This window comes from Tachysurus fulvidraco, chromosome 23, assembly GCF_022655615.1.
Source record: "Tachysurus fulvidraco isolate hzauxx_2018 chromosome 23, HZAU_PFXX_2.0, whole genome shotgun sequence".
In the NCBI taxonomy this organism is placed as follows: Eukaryota; Metazoa; Chordata; class Actinopteri; order Siluriformes; family Bagridae; genus Tachysurus; species Tachysurus fulvidraco.
This window is the reverse complement of record NC_062540.1, coordinates 1,822,223-1,842,403: the sequence shown is the minus strand read 5'-3', so window position 1 is coordinate 1,842,403 and position 20,181 is coordinate 1,822,223.

Here is a 20,181-nt window from a genome sequence, read left to right as displayed (position 1 = left end):
ATTCTAAAATCTGACTGGTCCGGATGTGTATTGTTTTTCTATAACAGCAGCTCTAATGCGCAGGTATAAATTAATACTCTGACTTTAAAACATCATCGTTTCTATGGTAACAGCTCATGTTCAGGTGCTGCGTCCCAGTTCGCCTATTTTTACTACACACTCTATACACTATTTTTACTATACACTCAAAGTACGTACTCTTTTTACATAGAAAATGTGTAGAAAATACTTTTGAATGTGTAGCAAAAGTGTTCAGGTGTTGATCACAGTTTGGATCTCAGGTGTGGATCTCAGGTGTGGATCACGTGTAGATCACAGGTGTTGATCTCAGGTGTGGATCACGGGTGTTGGCAATGATTATAGATTACTGATGCTGTTTACAGTTGATTCATTTTAACTTTCATATGTTTCCGTTTAAATTTGATTAAAATGCATAATTGCTTGACCCACATCCATAAAGTCAAAAGGAAAATATGAATAATTCTAATGAATAATGAGTTTACATAAACATCAGACAATACAACACAATTGTTTAATGTATGTATTAATGTTAGAACAAAAAACAAGTAAAACATACAAAAGTATATTTTTTGGAATTAGTCAAAATTAAAGGAAGTTCTTGTATTATTTTGTTGATTTCATAATAATAAATAAGAAATGTTATCATTACTAACCTGCTCCTAATTTTTGCCTGTAAGTTTGTAAAAATGTTCATGTCATCAAATATAATCATGTGAGGATTGTTTTACACATAGTAAATAATTTCATGGAATGGTTTTTTTTTTTGCATGCTCATTTGAACAACAGTGATGCATGTCGCTGTTTTAGGAATTCACAGAAAAGAAAAAGTATAAAATAAAACATGCAAATGAGCTCATTAACAATTAACCCACAGGCTCACAGGACAATTCCACTCCACACCACCAGAGGTCCACATCACCAGGATACCAGGAGTCATCTGACCTCTCATTTGGTCCTCACTGCCTCCATTATCTAATCACCGGGTATTGCCTTGTTTCTGGGTGAATTTCTGAGCCGTTATAGCTCGTGTTTGGTATCAGATCCTGGTAGCGGATTAATTAATGGATGAATTAGCATATAATCAGTGAAATATGTTTCATATTCTCCTCCTCCGGTCCAAAGACATGCATGGTAGGTTGAATGGCATCTCTGGAAAATTGCCCGTAGTGTGTGAGTGTGTGAGTGTGTGAGTGAATGAGAGAGTGTGTGTGTGTGCCCTGCGATGGGTTGGCACTCCGTCCAGGGTGTATCCTGCCTCGATGCCCGATGACGCCTGAGATAGGCACAGGCTCCCCGTGACCCGAGAAGTTCAGATAAGCGGTAGAAAATGAATGAATGAATGAATGAATGTTTCATATTCTGTCCACGTCATCCAGCCCTCGCTAAAGACTTTTTCTTCTATGGAAAGGTTTTATTTATTTATTTATTTATTTATTTATTTTCCAGAATTGTTTCAGATCTATTTTTTTCCATCAGGAAATTTCTGCCCAGATTGTAGCATAGAGCGCTGTAGTCTTTTAGCTGTCATGTTTATGATTAAACCTGTAGGACAAATCACCTTGGCCAGGCCACAAGCTGCAGCTAAAGAGGAAACAGCGACGTGCTCGGAATGGATTATTGATCAGAAAGCGCTGGGGTTGTTCCCACACCTCAGTACGCTGAGAGAAAGCTAGTTGGAAGTCCCCTCGCATCAGATTACCGAGCTCTGCTTGTCCCGCTGCAGCTGAGCTAACGCTGTTTGAAGTGTGTCACGATTTCTTCACACACACACACACACACACACACACACACACACACACACACACACACACACACACACACACACACACACACGCACAAGGTCTTACAGTAAGGTCTTAAAACTCAGACGACAGGTCCTACTGAGAACCATTATCCTTGAGAAACCTTTAAAAAAACATTTCAGCTCAACATGCTGCTCAATATAAATTTCACTTACGCAGTGTGAACGTTTAGCATGATTAGCGACTAACATTTCTAATTAACTCTGATGTATTACGTATCAAATGTTAGACAAGATTTCTAGAACGCTATCTAACATTAAACAAACTGCTCTAGTGTGTAAGAAAACTAGTGACCTTTGCTACAAAGCTAGCTACATTATGTAAGCTATACTATTGTGACATTAGAAGGATTTTGCTGGAGCTCTAGCTAATGTTAGGATAACAGACTCTTCTATTTATGTCATCCATTTAAGATTCCAAATCCCGTACTATTCTACATCCTTTAGTGTGTTGTGCTGAACAAGAAGTACACTTTATATCGAGAACCTGGATTTAAAAAATTGTTGAGCTCGCTGATCATGCGGCAGGTGCAAGATACTGTATACTGTACGTTACTGAAGGATCTAAAACCACAACCATGACCACAGCAGACTTCCATGTCTCACACCGAGATCTCCGAGATCTCACAGAAGAAAATATACTTTGCTAGCTTGAACTTCTAAAGTAGTTCAAATATTCTAGAGGAGTTCTGGGATATATTTAGGTCAACATCAAAAGCTTCGATTTGCAGCCCTGACACAGATGGGAGCTGAAAGCAGCAGGGAGAACGAGAGAAAGATGAACAGCCGGCTTCTCCACATGGCTCAAACGCTCTCCTCGGCAGCTCCCGCAAGCTCGGACAAAGCTCCACACACCCAGGTCACGGCACCGACATGTCAGAGGTCTGCTCCACCTGAGCCAAGGAGCCCGGAGCAAACAATATCGTGGGGAACAGGAGGGAGGAATGTGAGGAAAACTCCAAGTCGATAGCATTATGTTCAAAGACTGAGATTTATTTATGCAAATGATACTCTCACCTAGCTGAATACGAGGATGTTTGCTAACGTACACATATAACCTAAGATACCGTGGGTGAATGAAGAGAAAAAACAGTGCATCGGGAAACATTCTTATTGTTTAATTAGTAACACATACAGTGATGTTTCCATTTCAAATTTAAGGTAGGAGTCTCCAGTGTCAGAACCTCGTAAAATGACGGAGGAGTTTTTACTTTGATGCTAACAGATAACAGATAATATGCCCAAACAGAGACTTAAAAGACTTCAGGATTCGCCTTTTAATGGAAAATAATCGACTCCGGTATGTTGACACTACCAACAGGATGCCGTCTCAAAGCATCATCCATCTTTTCCTCACCTTTCCTCACCGCTGTAAAGGTTTTCAGTTCTGGGTGAAACTCGTCGCTAATACGAAGTAGGCCAAGCGGATTTGTGTTTCTTTACTCGTCTCGTCTGAGAGGAATCATCAGTTTCTCCTCCAGACAACAATGGCTACAGTCTGGTTTAAAAGAGGAATAAAGTGGATCAACTGGACCAAACCATTTCTGAACCGATGGGAAAGGATCCACCAGCAGCCATGTAATATACTGTACATTAAGCTTCTTCATGGTTCCTCAGTAGATGAATTTTGGAAAGACAAGAATATCCCAATGCTTTCCGTAACAGCAGGACACTCTCGTATGTTAAAGGACGTCTTCAAGGGAATCAGCGATCCCGAGATAGGCCTCGGAACCACGACCTGAATTAGCAGACAACCAAAGTCAACCGAAATGGTGGACAATCAGGAAGTAAACAGGAACCACATTCAACCTCTGAAGGAAACGATACAGCATCATCAGACCATGATATAGACCATTCGATCCTGCCGGTTGTTTTTAAACTTGTTTATTACGTCAATTCAGACGATGTCCCACACCGTAACGCAACCTAAATCAGGCTTCGTGTTTTTACCCTGGAGGTTTCACAGCAATTCACACCTTTGTATTTTTTTAGCATCATTTGAGTTTCTTGATGTCGTTGGTGTGAATCATGTGGACGGGTTTAAACCCCAGGAACATTTCACAGCTCTCAGTGCAGCTGATGAAGCTCCTGGGTTGGGAGGGAAAATTCCCTCATTGGGAATAAACCTCACATACAGTAATGGATCATCGACTAACTGCAACTAGAAATGAGGTTTTGAAAGATCGTGGGCTTTACATATCTATTCGAACCAAATTACTACAGACATAAGAACGGTTTCTGTGACATAAATTCCGGTCTCTGAGAGAATCTGTACGACTTATGATGAAATAAACCCAATGCTTGGAGATTCTGGTTTCTGTGTGTTAACGGTATGGAAAAAAGTGCTCCCTCTTTTTTTTTTTATAATAACCTGCTTAATAATGCATTTCCACATCCAGCTTCTCTCCTCCTCAATATTTCCTTTCGTCATTTGCGATTCCACAAACCAAATTATTCACAGATTTCTCATCCAGGTTTCTGAAATTGGACCGGCGTGAACCCGTACCCCTGACTTCACACCGGCTCGTAAATAAAGCATGCTTGCAAAATTGAAGCAGGGAGAGGCGTGGAGATGGTTGGATCTTTAATGCCCCTTTTCCACAGAGTGCAGGTTCGGAGCCTAATTTAGAACCAGTTCTTTCTGTTTCGACCGCCAAAGCACCGGCTCTGAACCAGGAAAAGTGGTTCTTAAGTAGCACCAAAACGTTGCTGGTCTAGACTTAAGAATCGCTTGTGTCCGGGGCTGGGGGCGGGGCTACTGTTAGCGCATTTGATAATGTACCTTAAGTATACTAATGTTTAATACACTTTTACTTTACCGCGATATGATACATTATCAGCACACATGATAGTAGGTAGCTACATGCTAAGGCTAATTTTTTTCTGTGTTAACGATAAAATAACGTTATGTACTTTATCGATTACAACCTCCGTTTATACAGATTACACGGAGCCGCACGTACACGTTTTATTCGCCGCGTTTGGATGCCGATGTAGGTTCACAAAGCCATGAGCATTAACAGTAAAGCAACATCCGCCATTGTTGTTGTGTTTGTGTTTCCGCTGCTGCGCTAACGTCGCTGGGACACGTGACACGTATACAGTGACGTCACACTCGGCGCTGTGATGCTCTCTAGCCGGTGGAAAGGCAAACCGGTTCTTAGAAGGTTCGCCAGTGGAACCAACTTTTAACCAGCACCAGCGCTAGCTCTGAACCAGCACCCGGTTCTTTCCGGTGGAAAAGAGGCATTAGAGTCAGTCTCTCTAACCATTAGGCCACGACTTCCCCCTTTAGCTGTGAGATAACAGAAAAGGTCAGTGTATGGATCTGTGATTAGATGCTGGACAGAACATGATCCAGGAAGTGAATTTGCCTAATAAAGTAAAAGCCCATAGATGGGCGAATATTATTCATCCAGGTTTGAGGGATGCTGGGCTCCTGGTAGAAATGCTGAGATGTTTGGACATCATCCTGTCACATGGGTGAGCTTGCTGAGTCTTGAACGGCACAGAAAGACCTCCGGGTTCAGGGCAGGAAATTAGGATCTAAAACAGTCGACTCTCAAGCAAAAAGCCAGAACAAGCGTTCCTCAGTGACACCAGGGAGTGAAATGAGACGCAGAGGCAGATCCTGGGGTAATAACATCAGATGGCTAAGATAAATGAGATGGAGAGGCACAGAGAAGCACACAGAGAGAAACAAGACCCATTTCCGACTTCCCCTGACTAAACACACAGCTGCTAGAAGCACCAGAGGAGCACAGCGCTAGTCACACTTAAAGACTTTTGCTAATAAATAGATTTAAGCTAATTACTAAACATAGTTGGCGCATAGTTTTGAAATATCACGCTGCGCAGGCGTATGTTCATAAACAGCGTCTGCCGTCGTCTCCAGTGATGCCAACAAAACAAGCTTTCACGTCCTTTAAGGAAAAGTTACAGCTTATTACAAAGTGCTGACACTGGAGACTCCTTCCATAAATACAAAAACTTTTTTTTTATTGCATGTGTACAGAATGTTGGTGATAAAAAAAAATGAATCAACCAATCAGCATTCAGATTACTGTGGAGGCTGAATACTGAATAATAACCTCCCAGAGTTTCCTGTTTCCTGCACCTCCCATTTCCCTTTACTGCTATTGTTTGTGTTCCTCAATGTGAACTGTTTTGTGAGGGTGACCCTCCATCAGTCTGACCCCTCTTAGTCTGACCCCTCTCAGTCTGACCCTCCATCAGTCTGACCCCTCTCAGTCTGACCCCTCTCAGTCTGACCCTCCATCAGTCTGACTCCTCTCAGTCTGACCCCCTTCTCAATCTGGCCCCTATCAATCTGACCACCTTCATTCTGACCTCCCTCTCAATCTGACCCTCTCAGTCTGACCCCCTCTCAGTCTGACCCCCTCTCAGTCTAACCCCCTCTCAATCTGACCCTCTCAGTCTGACCCCCTCTCAGTCTGACCCCCTCTCAGTCTGACCCCCTCTCAGTCTGATATCTGATACCTTAGCAGGTGGGGTGAGAGTTAAGTAGGGTCTGACTGAGGAGGGATCAGAATGAAAGGGGTCAGACTGAGGCAGAGGCAGAATAAGGTGGGCTTAGTTTGACCCCTAATTTTTCTGACCGCACCTCAGTCTGACCCCACCTCCATTTGACCCCACCTCAGTCTGACCCACCCCTCAGTCTGACCCCCACCTCCATTTGACCCCACCTCAGTCTGACCCACCCCTCAGTCTGACCCAACCATCACTCTGAGCTCACCTCAGTCTGACCCACCCCTCACTCTGACCCCACCTCAGTCTGACCCAGCTTCACTTTGACCTCACCTCAGTCTGACCCACCCCTCACTCTGACCCCATCTCAGTCTGACCCACCCCTCAGTCTGACCCCACCTCAGTCTGACCCACCCCTCACTCTGACCTCACCTCAGTCTAACCCACCCCTCACTTTGACCCCACCTCAGTCTGACCCACCCCTCAGTCTGACCCACCCCTCACTCTGACCCCACCTTAGTCTGAGCCACCCCTCAATCTGATCCACCCCTCAGTCTGACCCCACCTCCATTTGACACCACCTCACTCTGACCCCAACTCAGTCTGACCCACCCCTCACTCTGACCCCACCTCAGTCTGAGCCACCCCTCAATCTGACCCACCCCTCACCCTGACCCCACCTCAGTCTGACCCCACCTCAGTCTGACCCTGCTTCAGTCTCCCTGATGATAATGCAGACAGTGTAAGAGATGATTTTTATTTTGGATGGCTATAATACTGTCTTACACATGACTCCCCTTGACTGATCAAATCCTCACATCCTAACTGAGGTTTTATGCCCATCGTCCCTCCATCACACGGCACAGCAGGGATGAGGATAACACGGTCAGTCGCCTCACAGCGTGGCGTCCAGCAGCAGTGTGTGGGAGAAAATACAGCTTTCACACACTTCTCACAGAGACTCCGACGATTTCCAACAGCAAGCAGAGTCCAAAATTCAGCTCCATACTGCAGATGGACAGCACTTCAGCCGTGTCAGTGCTTTGTGGTGTTCGGTTGATGACAAACATGACAAACTGCAGGGTTTTGTTTCTTTTTCTTTTTTGTTCAGACAGGTTTGTGAACACAGCATGAAATTCTTTTTTTTAATAATAAATTTCACATTTGTTGGACATCAGGTAGAAGTTCCTTGGAAGGAACCTTGGAAGTTAGTTCCTCCATCGCAGGAACACCAGGGAAAAAAGCTAGCTCTAAAACGAGTGTCATGCGGCGCTGCCGTCACCAGACACCATTCACCTGCAGACCGGAGCAATCAGGATGAAGCGCACATGAGTGAAGGTGCTGATGATTGACCTCGTGTGGGATTAACGCAGAAGTTTTATGGTTTTTTTCTGAAAGTACAATATATGCTACAGAGAAGCAGAAGAAAAGAGTGAGAAGAATAAAGATGGAACGCAGCTGATTGAAAGCAGCAGATGAGAAGAGTTCAGATGTTTCAGAATGTACTGTATGCTAATCACTTTGTGAAGAACCAACACACAGCATCAGTCTTTTCCACATTATCTTCTAATGAACACCACACTGATTGTGTGCATATGTGTGTGTGTGTGTGTGTGTGTGTGTGTTTGCTGTATTTTTTTGGCTCAGGGTTTTACCCGTTTTGACCCTGAGGTCAGAGCTTTATTGTACATTAGCTTCACTCCAGAGGAGCTTAGAGACAGCGGGCTTAGTGACGTTCATGTAAAACGAGTACAAATGAGGATCAAATGAAGCACGAACTCAAAATTGTTGCAGCTTGAAAACTGAGGACATTTAGAGCTGGAATGAAAAAAAAATCCTTTAGAGCTTTGCGGTTTCTCGCTAAAACGACACGCCACAATCTGATGATTGTATCAAAGACCTGATTTTTTTTTTGTGTGGTGTTGTCGGAGCTAACGTTTCACAAGAATAACGAGGATACTGTACAGCAGCTAGCATAAAAAGCTAGCATTTGAGCCATGTTACATCTGAGAAAGCTGTCAAAATTTAAAAAAAAAATCATACAGTTTAGCATCAGATTTTAGATCTCTAAATTTCTATTCAGATGTTTTCTATTCATAAAAACGATGCTGGAAGTTTTCTCTCTCTCTCTTTTTTTTTTCTTTTGCTTAGTTTCGTTTGGAAAACGGTAAAACCGAAAAAAAGAAAGGTGACCGAATGAACATGACTTAGAAACATGCAGCAACATTTTGAACGTAGAAGAAAAGAGGTTTAAATTTAAAACACAATGACAACAACAAAAAAAAGAGAAAGATCTTTGGCGTCGTGTCTGGTGGAAGCGGGCAGGTCCTGTGGCGTCCAGGCGGCTGAGCGCAGACACTTCCTCCTGTTCGAGCCCGGAGACACTACGCCAATTACACTCTCTGTGGGAGCGAACTATTTGTGGAAGCCTTTCAGCCTTACATGAGCAGGGAGTGTTAGCGTTAGCCACGCTCACAGTGGCCATCATTGCACCTCTTTACCTCACACAGAGGCACGATCTGGAGCCAGCCAATCAGACACTCAGGTGCGTGTGACGTCATGGGGGTGATTTAGAGTGGCGTCTCACCATTTGTTACGCCAGGTCTATTTCTGGCATTGAGGTTATAACAAAAGTGCTTTTTAGAAGCCATTAGGATGTGTGTTAGGTTACATGGACATATATTACTACTACTAATAATAATAATAACACTTTAGTCATAGAGGTGCATGTAAACTAGGCAAATATATCCTGTCATAACACCTTAATTAATCGTCATAAACACCACTGTGAACGTCGTCCTGTCTTCATTGGTCACTGCTGATGTTCTCACATCTGATTGGTCGTCAATGTTGGTTATTTTGTAGCACAGCAGCTCTAACAAAAACGCAGCTATGAATCGAAGCTTTACGTTATGACGTAATTTCTATAGTAACATGTGAGATAGATAGATAGATGGATGGATGGATGGATGGATGGATGGATGGATGGATGGATAGATAGATAGATAGATAGATAGATAGATAGATAGATAGATAGATAGATAGATAGATAGATAGATAGATAGATAGATAGATAGATAGATTGATAGAATCGTTGCTATGGCAACGTTTTCTGTCAGGAGACGTCTCACTCCCCGAACAGAGTGCATTAGCAGCTGATGCCTGCAGAAATAACGCTTTATAAATGTTTACGTAGGTTTCTGTCTGTTCCACTGCGATATAATATAAATTCCACCCTGAGGTGTAATCTCTACCTTTATCCGAACCGTCCGTCATCCCACACGTCTTATTAGCGCTTCATGGCAGCAGTGAACCCATTAAACTCGGATCGTTGTGAGAGCTGGCAGTGTCGCGGCCTCCTGCTGAAACTCGCACACAACTCTCATTAATCCTTAATATCTTTCACCTCCAGGACGACACGGCGTGACCGTGTGTTCTACAGACCTGCAGGCAGAGTGCGCGACACAGCAACATCACTCGCGTATGTGGGGATAGCTAGTGCTAACCCCGCGAGCATCATTCACCGTGTTCAAATAGCATGTTTTCAAGAAAGCACAGTACAGTACATTTATTCAGGGCTGCAGTGAGATGATGAATAATTAACGCTCTTTAGTTGGGCTCAAGGCGACTTGCTCAAGTTTCACTTCACTGACCACATCGTTGACCAACTACGTATTTAAATTAGCATCTTAAAAAGAAACCACAGGATGAACTAGCCACACAAATGTTACACACACACACACACACACACACACACACACACACACACACACACACACACACACACACACACACACACACACACACATTACAGAGACAGTAAAAGAGAGATTAGGTGGATAAAAGATAAAGTCCTTTTGAGCTTCTTGCTGCTTATAATTAGGCGATGAGGCTCAGCGCGGCTTGTTAGCGCCATGAGGAGAGACAGTGCATGGTGCTCACTAACGTCTGTCCAGGAACCTGAGGAGAACACGATGGTAATGAAACACACACAAGCACCAGGACCTTTCACATGCTGGACGACACAGAACCAAAGCTGGACAGTTTCACTCGGCATAACGGAAAGAGCAGAGACAACAGAACAGATGAACAGATGATTATGTAAGATGGAAATAAACAGGCATACTGAATGCTGAAAGACAGATAGAGAGAGAGAGAGAGAAAGAGAGAGAAAGTGTGTGTGTGTGTGTGTGTGTGTGTGTCTTTTGGCTCAGTGATGCTTGTGTTGAGGCTTTTAACCTGATTAATAAGAATAATCCTCTGTACTAAAATCCCGGTGACAAAGAGCTCTGTGGTATGGAGACCCACTGAAATCCACCATCCTCACCGTCTCCACTGTGATCCACCATCCTCACCGTCTCCACTGTGATCCACCATCCTCACCGTCTCCACTGTGATCCACCATCCTCACCATCTCCACCGTCCTCACCATCTCCACCGTCCTCACCTTCTCCTCCGTCCTCACTGTTGCAACCATCCTCGCTGTCTCCACCTTCCTCACCGTCTCCACCTTCCTCACCATCTCCACCTTCCTTGCTGTCTCCACCTTCCTCACCGTCTCCACCTTCCTCGCTGTCTCCACCCTCCTCACCGTCTCCACCTTCCCCACAATCTCCACCATTTTAACTGTCTCCAAATTCCTCACTGTCTCCACCTTCCGCACTGTCCTCACCGCCTCCACCGTCCTCACTGTCTCAAACTTCCTCACGGTCTCAAACTTCCTCACTGTATCCACCATCCTCACTGTCTCCACCGTCCACACCTTCTCCACTTTCCTCGCCATCTTCACCTGCTTTTAGGATCTCTGAGATACAATACTGAGATGGTCACTTTGAGCTCCTCACCTTCTCTGTGATCTACCATCTCCACTGTCATCTTCGTCTCCACTGTCCTCAACATCTCCAACATCTCCACATTCCTGACTGTCTCCACCTTCCTCACTGTCTCCACATTCCTCGCCATCTCCACCATCCTTAATGTCTCCACTTTCCTCACCTGCTCCACCATCCTCACAGTCTTCACCTATCTCACTGTCCCCACCATCCACACTGTCCCCACCATCCACACCGTTCTCACCGTCCTCACTGTCTCCACAGTCCTCACTGTCCTGTGACCCTGACATGATCTTCTCTTTAGTTTTAAACTCCAGCTTATAAAAAGAAAAATGAAGTGAATCGTATAAAATCCAGATACAGTTTCCTCAAACTACTGCTTAGCAACCGTTGCTATCCAGCGTTCTCTCAGCTGAGTTTCAGCAGTTTCCCACTGAAATGTTTTTAATGTTCAGCTGCAGATATGTTCCTGCTTTTAGGATCTCTGAGATACAATACTGAGATAGTCACTTTGAGCTGATTATAGACAGATTATGAGATAAAAAAATTTAACTCAATTGATTTAGAAATAATCGAATATTAAATAAAAACGGATGAAATAACGAGTTAAAGTCAAGCTAATAAAATGATCTTAGAATATAGAATATCTTAAACTAATGAGATAACAGCATAATATCATGATATAGAAATATGTAGTCAAAAATAATGAGATAAGTCAAAAGTATGAGATAATATCATGAATGAATAGAAAGTTCATAATAATAATAATAATAATTATTGTAATCATTAATAATGATTACAATAATTACATGTTTTAAAAGACTGAAGTTGGTTTAAAATAGTGTTACAAAAAGAGTTGAAATAACTCGCATAATGTCTTAAAATAACGGGATGATCTGAGATAATAGTTACATTTTCCAACGTAATGTCTTGAAAAAAATGTTTTTCTGTAAACATTTTAAAACAAAGTTATTAAGTAAAAAAATGAGACTTTACATCAGAATTCTTATGTAATAACAACAACCTGTCTTGAAATATGAAGTGACAAATAATAACATCTCGAAGTTATGAATTAGGTCAAAATGGACGAGACACTAAGTGAAAATAAACAAGATTATGTTTAAAAATAATTAGATATGAAGCCACAGGACCTTACATAATATCTTAATAAACAAGATAATAAAGAGAATGTTTTGATATAGTGACACAATATCTTGAAATAAACAAGATAGCAAATTGAAAAAAAACAACAACAAGATATTATGTTTAATCAGATATTTTAAAAAAAGATGATAATATCATGAGATAATAACTTAAAAATAATACGGATATATTAATGTTGAACTCACTTGAAAGTAATGAACTCATTTTGAAATAAGAAGATAATTGAGATAATTGAGATATCTAAGAGATAATGAGAGATAATATTTTGAAATAATGAGATAATATCTCGAACCTAAAGACTCGAATAACTCGAATAACTCTAACCCTAACCCTAAGTCAAAATAATGAACATCTTGAAATACAAGTTATGACCTCAAAATAATGAGATAATGAGATAGTAAGTGAAAATAAAAGCAAAAAGGTTTCACGGCTTCCGAGCAGGTCAGAGATTTTCTACCGTTCATTGGTTACATTTCAAATTTTTCTTTCGATTCTCAGTGTGTAGTTTTGCTGAGAAACAAACCTGCAAACAATGAACTGGATCCCAAAACAAATTTATTATCACTAAAGTTAACGATTAACAAAACGATCGAGTTTCCAGTCTGAAGTTAGAGATCTGGTAGATCAGCTTGTTCGCTCGATCACGCTCGACGCTTTTGTTCGTTTTAATCTGCCGAACATAAACAGTGTGAAACATTCCAGTGTTTCAAGGCTTTGTTTTATGGAATGAAACCATGTGACAGAACCGAACGAAGAACAAGCAGAAAGTTGGATTTTTGTCGAGGTTTTCGTTTTTAACGACTCTTTTCATTCAGAAATCAATCACGGACTTCCTGGAACTGGAGCAGGTTTTCCCAGAGGACTCGATTCCTTCATCTGCGTGAAGTTTGCCAAACAGTGGCCTTGTGAGCAGTGCTGTCTCTTTCTCTCTCTCTCTCTCTCTCTCTCTCTCTCTCTCACACAGTCTTTCTCACAGATGGCCTTCAGAGATCTGGGCACCATCATGCTGCGTTGTTGCTAAATCCAACTAGAACACTTAGGACCGAAAATAAACACGGCTCCTCGATTTCAGTCTCATTTCAAACGAACAGTTAATGACTTCTTCAAACGAACAGTTAAGGACTTCTGCTGCACGGGAAATGGGCCGGGTCGGAAACTTCACCGAAAGCTCGGAGGCCTTTAGTGCAGAAGCCTTTGCCCGGATTAGCCGAGGCTTTTGAGGAGGATTTTAGATGAATTTTTCGTGCCAGATAAAAAAACCTCTATTAACTCTTTTTGGTTGTGTAACTTGGACATAACTAGAAAAGACACATAATAAAACGAAGGCCACGAAACCGAGTTATGATTTGTCGAAATAAACAAGGTGGACTTGGTGGGACGTCAGAGTGAAGAATAATAAGGATACGTTGGAGGTCCAGATCAGACACCAAAATTGTGCTGGGACCAAGAGAGGGTGGTTTTGTTGAAGAGATTTTATCACCATGACAACTGTGCCATCTGAAGTCATTTAATGGACAACAATAAAAATGGGATTTAGAAATAATCGCTGGGAAAAATAAAGAAGATGTGTCTGGTTTGTGTATCTTTGGTACTCCTCATGTTCACGGGTTCTCCTCACATACAAGTGAAATATTCTCTGGGTTCCACATTGGATTGTTTTCTCTAAATCACCCCTGACTATGTAAGGTGTATTCCAGTCTGCATTCCTTGGGACAGACCCTGGACTTTGACATTTACTTTCGACCAGGATGAATCTCTTACTGAACAATTGCAGAGAAAATAACCATTTTATTGGTAACTGCAACAAACGTATAACATTGCCGCCCTGTGTGTAGACAATAAAGACTTCCACGTGTACATGGTTCTATCCTGACCCAAGGTTAGTTCAGTCCCTGGACGGAAATAGGAAAAAAATCCCAACCAAAGATATCACAGCTGCTCTGATTTCAGACTTGTGCCTGACAGCTCATCATTTCCAGACCCGAGTCAACGCCTGAGGTGATCTAAACCCAGATAAAGACTGAAATTAACTCTACGGGTATTGGACCATCAATCCACCAACCCGAGCCGGAGCATTTTCTCATCGCTGTGATGTGGGTCCATATTTAACTTAAACAAACCCACACTGCTGTTAACGGGAAGAATTTGTGGCTGCTTGTTGGACAAACCAGATAAATGGCTTTGGTTACCAGTAAAGCACGGGAATGTGGCGAAGCTCTGCTCAGAGTTAGAAGACTGACACTGATGAGAAGTGATCTGGGCCATACACACAAGGCTTTTTATTAACTGGAGCAAAACTGCTGATGATGCTAAAGAACCTTAACTTGAGTGCAAATGGAATCGGCGCTTGACAAACTTATAGTTGTTAAAGTCTGTTTTCTCACAGTGTATGTTTAGACTAAAGTATGAGCATTCTGACTTTCTAACTAACGTCATTTCTAACCTAATTTAATTTTTCAAGATGAACGGAAGTCAACCGCACTGTGAAAGATAAACCCTGACCTCTTACTGCCATCTAGTGGAGCCGGAGAGGAAGGTGCACAGCAGCACCGTGGAGTTTCATTGAGTTTAACAGAGCAGCTTGTTACTGTTAAATACATGATCCAGTGAGAGAAAAGGAAATGTTTTTATCCTATTATTCTAATATATTCATACAACACATGACAATTAATTCTAATGATGAATATGAAGGAAATCATGAGACACACACACACAGAGAGAGAGAGAGAGAGAGAGAGAGAGAGAGAGAGAGAGAGAGAGAGAGAGAGAGAGAGAGAGAGAGAGAGAGAGAGAGAGAGAGAGAGAGAGGTGTTGGAGGATGATAGAAAGAAAGACAGATGGTGGGAGAAAGGGAATCTCACAATAACCTACATTTTAGTAACTGGATCCTGAGAGCAGACACAGTAGGGAGAGCTCGAAAGACAGGTGGGGTTTAACCCTAAATTCCCTAATTCCCTACAGAAGTGAACTAAATAGGGTATGAGCTACTGTGCAGTTTGGGACAGAGCCAGGCGGTGGGGTCCTGGAGCTTCACTCACCCCAGTGAGCAGTGTGTTCAGTCCAGAGGATCCTAACAGTCACTCTGAGTGGAAAGAAGGTAGGAAACAGTGTGTGTGTGTGTGTGTGTGTGTGTGTGTGTGTGTGTGTGTGTGAGAGAGAGAGAGAGAGAGAGAGAGAGAGAGAGAGAGAGAGAGAGAGAGAGAGAGATTATTGCATGTGTTGTTTGTGACACGTCTTATTAACTCCTTCTTTTAATTTATTTATTTTAGTTACAAAAAATATCCCGGAATCATGTGACGTACAACAGAGTTAAAAACTTTATTGTTATAAATGTGCTGGAAAAAGGGGAAAGGGCTCAAATGATTTCATCAATCATGTACACACACACACACACACACACACACACACACACACACACACACACACACACAGTGTCATGGCTGGTGGAAAGAGAGAGGTGTGTGGGGACCTCATGGTAAAAAATAGAGTGGCTTTAACATGAGAGGTGCAGGTGGCCAAAATCAAGCTACAGCTGCACGCGCGCACACACACACACACACACACACACACACACACACACACACACACACACACACACACACACACCAACAGACACAGGGTGCTTTCAAAATAACGAAAACTTGAAATAACAAGATAATATCAAGCATTTAAGTTGAGATAATGAGATACTAAGTATAAATTATGAGATAGTCAATGTAACAGTATAATCATTTGAAATTAGCTAGTAATTAAATACTGAGGTACAGAGTCAATACCTGGAAATCATGAGAATAACCCAACTAACTTAAAACGAGATAATGAAATAAAATAACGAGATACTACTGTACATCACAATAGCTAAAATAATGAAAATAGATACCTCATTCTAATTATGAGATAGTAAATCTAACCAGAAAATCATTTAAGATAGATATTAAGAATGAGATACTCCATCAAAATAACAAGATCATAAATTGAAAAAATGAGATGAATTGAAATAATGAGATATTTCTCTAACGTTAGCGAAGATAAACATAGAGTAATATTGAGAATTCGTAGACACATGTGCTCCAGCACTAGAGCCCCAGACCAATAATTCGTTAACCATCACCATGTCAGAGAGAGTGACGCTGATGACAGCGTGACTTTCACGCATCTTCCCAGAGATCCGGGTTCGTCTCTGCGCGTCTCTCAGCTGTCGAAGCCCGATTCTCTCACACAGAGCGTCCTGGTGTTTACGCAGCTGTAGAGTTTATCATAAAAAGAGACAGAACTGATGTCACATATAAACAGGTGTGTGTTCACTGGTGTCTTAATAAAACACGTGACAAATAAAACACACACATTGTGCTGTTACAGGAACCTCATGAACTGAATTTCGTACAGTTCACTTACATTCATGTTGCAAAACATTTTTGATGACACAGAAACACAAAAATATTTAATAGAAAGCTATGATGAATTTTATACCAGCGTTCGAACCCCAACGTTGCTATATGGCATTAACACTCATCTAACTAAAACAGCATGTGATCACATGACCCCATCGACTCCAGCTTCTCTTCACTAGCTGCTTGTGTATTATAGGATTTACTTTAAGCCTCAGTTATTTGTTTTTAAGCTCTTAATGGGTGAGAGGTCTCTCACAACACCGACTCGCTCGCCTTCTCCCGCAGCGACGTCCCGGAAGTGTACGGATGGCTGTTGAGGAGTTTGTCATGACTCTGCATGAAGTAATGTGCTTTATAAATAAACATCGACTCCTTATTTTACTACTGTCGAAACAACAAGAACTTTACATGAAATAAGGAGATGTTAAGTCGAAATAATGAGATACTACGTCAAAATAACAAGATAATATTAAGTTGAGATGTATCGATATGTAAGATGAACTTAACAGTAATCTGTTACTTAGTAAAGATCTAACAAGATAGACATTTATTATTACGATAATATTAAGTAATGAATTGTTTTTGAAAGTTAACAAGATAAGAACTTGAATTAATGAGATATTAAGGTAAATAACTTGAAATCAAATATCGAGTTGAAATAATTGTCTCGTTTATTCAACTTCATTTCTTGTTACTTCAAGTTATCTCATTATTTTAACACAGTATCTCATTAATTAATTATAATATATCGTTATCACAGTACCTGTACGATAACCTATTGCTATAACTGATTATCTCGTTAGATGGAGTACTCGTCATTAATACCTGCTTCACTTCTTATCGTCTTGCTATTTTAACATAGTATCTCGTTAAGTTAAAATAATGAGCTATTAAGTGGAAATAATGAGATACTATATTCAAATATCGCGCAGTATCACAATTTTAATACAATATTACGTTGAGTCAGTCGAAATGAAATACTGAGTTGAAAAATGAGATACTACATCAAAAATAAAAAGATAATATCAAGCAACTAAGTTAAAATAATGAGATATTATCTCAATATCTTGTTTTTCAAATGAGTAAGTTCAAAAATTATCTCAATATCTTGTTTTTCAAATGAGTAAATGATATACTAAAAATGTGAAATGGTATACTTAAAATATTGAGATGCTCCGTGTAACTAGATAGTCATTTGAAATGAGATATTATGATTAGACAAGGAGGTACTGTTAAAATCATAAGATAACAATTGATATAGTTATAAATAAGCACCGGTCGCCTAGCTACGGGATGGTCGATGTATCTGTGAATGTACCTGTGAACGCTCAGGTGAGAAATCATTAGGAGATTTTACTGTCTCGTCATCAGCGTCTCGTATCATTTAAATCTGATCTATGTTTACTCACTAACCCGTAAACACCATGGATGAAATATTCAGCCTGATGCAGTTTAATCCTAAACAGTCTAAATATTTTTACTGGCTGTCATTTACCGATCGTTGTCGCTCTTTGAGGCTCGGTGTTGCACATGGTAACGCAACCCAAGCCTGGAATGTTACAGGAACGTTCTCGCATCATGCAACACGTTTGCACTTGTTATATTTACTCCTCGGAGGCAGGATGCTATTTTGACCAAGTCTGTTGCCAGACCTCTTCGTCGTATATCACAGTCTGCTCGGGGTTATTTCTACCGCAGAGGCTTTAAACACACTCCGGTGTCGAGAGATTTGAAAAACAGTCATAGTGTTTGTCAAAAAGTCACCCGTCTGAGAGCTTTGTTTCTCTTTTGATTCTCCAAGTTCCTCAGATTTGATGACTTACGTGCTAATCTGATGGTTTAGATGATTTTCACAGCTGTTTTGTTTCAGCCTGAGGAGAATCTTTACCTGACACGAGCACAAACACTTCCCTGTGCTTACAGCTACAAGAGAAACGTTACTATTAAACCGATTCAGTCGTATAGAAGACGAACCGACGACTTCTGGCCAATCGGATTTTAGAATTTTTAACAGATAGTATAAATAAAATTATTTACACCAGCTTTCAAAATCAGAAGCTACGGCTTAGTGTCCTTAGTGAACACTCAGAAATTATATAAATAAATACCTAAAAACTTTATATTTAATGTCACAAATACAAAGATAATCAAAAACATTAGGATTACAGTGACTCGCTAAACAAGAATGAATACCAGACATAACAAAAGATTCACTGAGTCGAATATGGACTCGTCGAAACAAAGCTGAGTGAATCTCTTACGGGATGAAGATTCACTGACTCAAGTCCTGACCCACTGAGAGAGACAGAGAGACAGACAGACAGACAGAGAGAGAGAGAGAGAGAGAGAGAGAGAGAGAGAGACCCAGAGAGATATACACAGAGAGAGAGACAGACAGACTGAGTAAGAGAGAAATGTTGGTCTTGATTGAAAGATTCGAAGTCAAACACTGTGCTGCTGAACAAGAGAGTGAATTTCAGATATGACTGACTGAAAGATTCACTGAGTCAAATAATGAATGAGTCAGTAAATGAAAAAAGATTAAAAACACAACATGTGAACCAGTGTGAAACATCATAAACTGTGTTATATTTTAATATAGAAATGTAGAGCTTTGGATTCTTTAGCTTTTTGTGAATAGTGAAGCTTATCAGCAGCAACGTGATGAAAGGAACCGATACCGATAAATTCTCTGTAAAGTGTAAAGTTTACAACTGCCTACAAATAAAATATCTTCTGTCTGAACCCAAAGCCAGGACTAAAGAAATGTCTCCCTCTGGATTCTCTGAGAACTGTTTCCTGTCGCCAGTCTGTATTTACTTCTTATATTTACTGACCTTTATCTTCTCTTGGTAGTTTATTTCATATACTGTACGATGGCCCTGATAAGGATGACTCTGAGTCCTGCTGGGGAGGACGGAGGAATAATATCTGCCATCTTGGACTGTAATTAGTCCTTAGTGATTGGAGATTTCTATTGAAAACTCTTCTGTCAAATAACAAGCTGTGGCCAGATCTGGAGATTTCCAATGGGTTGCCAGGTCTCCACTACTTCTGCTTCAGAAACTACACAAAAAAGTGTGGGAAACAAGCCTAGAAATTCTGCGCCCTGTCAAAGCAGAAGCATTTCTTGGTCTTTGATTGAGACCCAAGTTCACTAAGGTGTGCACGCATTTGTATTTTCAGTATGTGTGATTTTTACAGGCTATAATCCACTCCATAATAATCCCCCATTTCTCCTCAGTGTTTTGTAGCTGATGTGTAAGTTAGCTAGGTGTGGAACTACAAACAGAATAATATCCTGAGGAAAACTTAGGTAGAAAACAAGACGTCAAAAAAGCCAGAGAAAGATCTCAAATGGAGGACACACCGGAAATGATGAATATGTTCATTTGCCTCTAAATGTCTTTCCTTTGAACGCCCTGCTATCTCTCTGCTTCAGTTTCTCACGTCTACATCACACTCTCCAGAGAGCAAAGAGGGA